Here is a 6,444-nt window from a genome sequence, read left to right on the forward strand (position 1 = left end):
CCTAAGGGCGAACAATCCACGTCAAAATTCCTTCTAGAATCATCTAGAATTAACCCAAAGTGAGTTTTTTCGAATAAACTTGCGCCTTTCTGACTTTCACAGGGGTCCGCACCCACTCCTTTAGAGACAGAGCGGGCAGGTCCGCAAGTAATGTGAACAGGGGGTGTGGGACCGCAGGCAACAGTGAGAGAAAGTGCGGAACTAGAGCTTTGTTGATTTTTAATGTCTTTCTCTCATTTCCAAAGCTTGACTTGAAGAGCAGAGGTCTGAGACTTGCTTAGGAGGACAGTATAAGTGATGATAGACCCATACTGACTGCAAATAGTCATGGTGACGATATTTTTGTGTAACACTACCATTAAGGTATGTAGGCACCAAAGGAGGTTTCTAGGTCAATGTCTTAGATAAGAAGTTGAATTCGATAAGAAGTGACTTGTCATAGGAGGACATATGACATGAAACTCATGTCAATTTTTGAAGAGAAAAATTGGAGTAATTCAGGACTGACTCGGGGATGGTCGACATGATTAAAGGCTATGAATTTCAATGTAATTTTGACTGAGGTTGGACTTTTCTTGAACATATCAGCAACATGACATTTTGACTTGGCAGCATTTGACTCAAAAAATAAGACCCAAAACCGATCTGAAAACTTTCAATAAGGTGTGATAAATTGAGATGAAAATGGATTTCCCAACCTAGCACAAAGGTGATGGAGTGTCATGTTCAAGAGTGACAATTACCTTCTTAAAATAAAAACAAATGTTTCTTTACAATTTTCCCCCACCATTACTAGAAAGTACCTCTTTATTTTTATGCAAGCTTGAGGAGGATAACATATGCTTTTCCTGTAAGCTCATCCTTTGGATGAGTCCTTTGAAGTATTTTTATGGAACCCTAGGAAGAGTGGTTCAATATCATCAATATTGATGGCTCCTGCATTTTTTACTTTTTATGAGTCCAGTGAAGGAGTAACTTGATGTTGTTTTCATATTTGAAGTGTCTGAAAAATCCAAAAGAAGAAAACTCATGATGTTCTTTCAACATGAAGTTTTAACGAGCTTAGTGAAATTAAAGATGAACATTTTTTATATTTAGGGAGTCAAGAGAATAAGGTAAGTAAACTCCTAAATGTCGTTTTTCATAACTTTAGCCTCTCAAGCCTGGAAAAGGCTAAAATAATGCAGGAGGTAAGTATTTTAACCATGATTAGTCAAAGTATACCTTTTTCGTAAATAATATGCATGGTCTGTAAAAGGGATAAATTTATACCAAATAGACATTTTTTTCATTTACTTTAATAATCTTGAAAAAACCAACTGTATTCAACAATATTTTCATATTTTGGGAGTCTAAAAAGATCTTTAAAGAGAACTCCTTCTAGTGGAACGAGTGCTATAAATTTTATCAACTTGTTTCGTTCATGATGGAACTACTCAAAAAACATAAACATTAAGATATTGGCTAATAAGACCATTCATTGCAACAGTTCCTTAGGAAAGGGAAAGACACTAACTGGAAGTGAATGATCGGACAAGGATATGGTGACAATGGAATGAAAAACCATGGTTCATCATCCAGGTTCAGGTTGGAAATCACAAGAGATAAGGTGTGGAGGGGCTTCCTTTTTTCTAATTTTTAACGAGTCTGAAAAAACTGTGCTCATATCACCAATTTTCAATTTAATTAACGAGTAGGAAAAGATGGAAAGAACTCAAAATTTCCATGATTTTAACGAGTCTTGAAAATAATAACAGAAATGGACTCGAGATAGGTTTCATTTTTACACAAGCTTGAAACAAAGGAAAAGTTTGTTTGAAAGTGGGTTAATTTTTACACAAGCTCAAAACACGGGAAAACTATGCTTGAAATAAGTTTGTTTCATTTTTATACAAGCTTAAAACAAAGGACAACTATGCTTGAAAGTGGTTTCATTTTTACACAAGCTTGAAACATTGACAAAATATGCTTGAAATATGTAGGTTTAATTTTTTACACAAGATTGAAACAAAGAGGAAATTGTGCTTGAGATAGGTATGTATGCCCCCAAGCATAATGACTTAATTCTAGGAGCATGCCCCCCTAGCTTCATTTCATTCACCTAAGAAGACTACATGGGATGCGCGTATAGTGAGCGGTTCATTTCTATCAGTAAGTGAATGCATGGGATGAGTTGCAACATAATTGAATTGTGGTGGGGTAGATACCAATTACATATAAGGAAAAATCAGGGATGTCCGATCGTTGGTATTCAAATCAATATCAATGAATGAAATTTGGTCAATAGTAACAATGTTTCAATGGAAAGACATCACTCGAAAGAGTGTGGACACAATAACTTTCATGTCATAGACATAGTCTCTCGCAAGGTGAAAATTAAAATCCAAGGGGCCTTGGACTACCATAACATAAATACAAATAGCTCTACCTTCGAAGGTAATGGGAAGGTTATGAAGGATCCCTATAGGTTCACTAATGGTTCTATTAAAGGCAAAAAGATTATGTGTAATAGGCACAAGCTAAGGGGAACCCAAAGATTCCTAGGAAGTTGAGGATAATATACTAACACAAGAGCCTCCATCTACATTTGTTTGATGCACATTCTTACGATAAGTATTCACAGTGATTTGAAAAGGGGTGGAGGAAGGAAGATGAGGCTCTGTCAATCTGCGCCAATAAAAATAAATAACATCAATACTTTGAGGGTTTTTGTGGGAATGGGTGAAATTCTCCCTTGTGTAGACAGATCTTAAGTAACAAGAAGACACTGAGTGGTGTTAAGTTCACACTCGAAAGGGAGAGTAGGATCAACCAAATATGGAATTGATTCAACCACTCGATCAACCAATGGTTCATCAACCTGCTTGATATATGTTTCACTCTCTAATGGAAAAGTGGTATTGACTGTATGTGGAATTATATCAATCACTTATTCAACTGACGATAGGTTGGGACAAATCATATGGTAACCAGTTGGAAGTTTCTATTGAGAGATAGTAAGGTTTTCAAACAACTTTGAGACTTGATCCATGTGAGGGAAACAATGGTTTTGATGACTCCCTTTGCATAACCTACAAGGAAACCTAACTTTACCCTTTTTCCCAAGAACCTGACAATAATTGGTTGATGGATCAACACTAAGTTGATGAGTTTTTTTAGACCACACCTCTAACACCTTTGGAATACTAAGACAATCAATAAGAAGGTGGTCATAAGACATTTTGGGTGAAGAAGGTAAAGGGTCAACAAATGGTTCATGTTGTTGAGATGGAGAACTTCGTTGAAGTGAAGAGCTTGGTTGAGGCGAAACATTTTGGGTATTTGTGATTAAATATGTTGAAAGCAACCACACTAGTAAACTTATTATGAAGTCGAGAAGTGACAACATAGTCATATGAGGAGGACCGACATTTCCAAATATGGGGAAATGACTCAAAATTGAATGCAATCGAGTATGATAATGCAATATTTTTACTTCGATGAATCCTAACTAAAATAAGGAGAGAGATTTCATTCACTTTTCAACAATGCAAGAATCAATTAATCATTTTCAAAATGAAAATCAAAGAGAATGCATAATGCAACCTAAATTCCTTAAAATCCAAGCTAGAAAATGCAAAATTTTAATCTTAACAACTTCTTGCATACCCAAAATCAACCAATTAACTCCTCCTTCAAAATATACAAGCCATAATTTCAAGTTGATGTAATGAGTTATGAATCACTGTAAGCATAATATTGTGTTGTCTTATAAGAAGGAATATTCACTATTCACTTCAATTCAACAAAAACAACAAATTTTAAATCAAAAGTGCTCACCTTGAAAACAAAGTACTTAATCTAATCTTTTGACATAAGAAGGACATACTTAAGTTATCTCAACAATGACCAATCTTTCTTTTGATAAATGAGCAATTCACCATATCAAACCCTAAACCCTAGCTTGCAAAGATAAGTAATTTTTCAAGAAGGCAACTCAAAACATCAAATAAAAGTAGAGTGGGATTTTTCATAATGTAAATACATCCAAGAAAGTACATCAATAAAAAAAATTGGACCCATTAGATGAAAATTTTAATTTTTAAAAAAATTTAGAGACTTGCATAGGTAACTAGTTAGGTTTAGTACATAGACACATTGTTGCTAAAGGAAAATGAGAAAATTTTCACATTGTTACTAAAGAAAAAGTGTGCAAGCTGATAAAACTTAAGAAAAATAAGAAACGAAGCCAAAAATCCAAAACTTTAAACTTTCAAGGTTCAAAACACAGTCAAAGAAGGCTACAAGAAGCAATCATAGGTCACATGAGGACATAATGAAAACAAATTGTTCCCCGGTATGGTCGCTAATTTGTTATGGTGGACAAATCGCTCTTGTAGACAATAATGATCTCCCTATATTTAAATACAAATCTAATAACAAACAGAGAAATGAATGCTACCTTTCCTTAATCTATAACTGAAACATGATATATGAAATGTGCAAGAGTCTCCTGCCTCTACGAAATACTTGTGGATGTCCTCCTGATGTCTTCAAAATCCTTTCCTCACTTCTTCAAGGGAATATTTGCATTAAAATAGAAAACGAGGCATAAAATCATAACGTAGATAAAGGTGAAGGACAAAGTGAATGGAAATTGCAACATAGCATATATCACAAGATTAAACCAGTATTCAATTATAAACTATGAAAAGATCAAGGTGCTTTACAAACAACATTAGAATAAGTGGAATTAGGAAAGAAACAATTGCCTGTATTAATCATGAATAAGAAGAATCAATATAAGATTATCCTTGATGATGTAAGCCTCATCCCAATCGTTTCAAATACTTCCCTTAGATGACAATATTTCTAGCCCTATTCCAACAACATAAGTTTACATTCATAAGTCCCCCCAATTCCTGTGGTCTTTGCTTAATTTATAGGCCAAGAGGAGGAGGTTTGAGATCCTCTCATCAAGGGATGAGATCCATAAAGGGAGGGATTAGGGATCCACAAACAGAGGTAGTTTGATTCATGTACCAAGGTATGAGGGCCAAGTATGTATGGGCTTGAGGCCTTTTGGTTGAGAAATATTCCTCCAACAAGGCTTTTATTATTTTCTTTTTATGTTTACCCTCATTACATGATTTGCGCAGTTTTTAGTAGAAGATAGAGTGCAGTATTACATAGGCCACAATGGTAAAAGATTCACTTGCGCAGGAAATGGCTAGAGAAACTACAGAAGTTTTTAAAAATAGGTTTTTGACCAATGGAGTCTAGAATTATTGTTTTCTTTTGGATTTTTTTTTTCCAACATTGTAGGGGAATGCTTGGAATACTTCATTAGATAGCGAAAGATATGAATTGGCAGTAATTTTCCTAATGGTGACAAAATAACATGTAACATGTAGTTGATTAGAAATCCTTAGATCTCCAAGATTGTAGAGTCCTTTAGTGTAGGGAATATAGTGGCCAACTTGTAGAGGTATATGTATTGGCCCAACATGCAAGAATAAGTAGCTATGCTCATAATCAAATGCATGCTAAATGGTTGTACCAGCAAGCCTAGTAACAAGAAACATGATCTATATCATCCCTTCCCTATACCCATTCATCATTAAGAAAGCACTTACATGAAATTTTTGGGAGGTTTACACAAAAGTAACAAGTGACATGACGACCTATACATGGTAGTTGACAAGTTGAATAAGATATGTGTTTTGATGCCCTCTAAAATACCATCGATGCCGAAGAAGTAGTAAACATGTTCTTTAGATAGGTTTGGGTGCACTTTGGGATACCAAGGAGCATCATTTAAAATTGGGACACAACATCTCTTAGTGTATTTTTTATTACATTGTGGGAGAATATGGAAAAAAAGTTGAAGATGTCTATTGCATTCCATCCATAGACAGATGGGAAAATAGAAGTAGTCAATAAAAGTTTGTTGGAGATTTTGAAGGTATACAATCAGAAGCATATGAATACTAGGGATGAAAATATGGTATATATATAAAAATCTTACAATATATAAGTTCAAACTTCCACTCTAAAGTCCCCATTTGAAACATGTTTTGGATATTTTCCACCTTGACCTTTGAACATGGCATATGGAAAAATAGTGGATGATTTAATGGAAGAATATATTTTTGAGAATATTAGGTAGATCTATATATAGGTATAATAGACAATACAATATTCATAGGAAAAATATACGGTTGGGCATGATCAACACATAGCAGAGAAGTCATTCAAGGTGGGACAAAACATATGGTCATAATTGAACAAGGAGAGGTTACAGGCCCCTGATAATAAAATCAAGGCTCTATGATATGGTCCCTTTGAGATACTAAAAAATTTGGAAGATGGAACTTATAGACTCATTCTACCCCCATACATGTGCGTGTACTTACTGGTGAATTTAGAGGATATAAAACTCTATTAGTCGTCCATGCTATATTA

Source organism: Pinus tabuliformis, chromosome 4_1, assembly GCF_031772625.1.
Source record: "Pinus tabuliformis cultivar Carrire ecotype Pingquan chromosome 4_1, CPIR1, whole genome shotgun sequence".
Classification (NCBI taxonomy): domain Eukaryota; kingdom Viridiplantae; phylum Streptophyta; class Pinopsida; order Pinales; family Pinaceae; genus Pinus; species Pinus tabuliformis.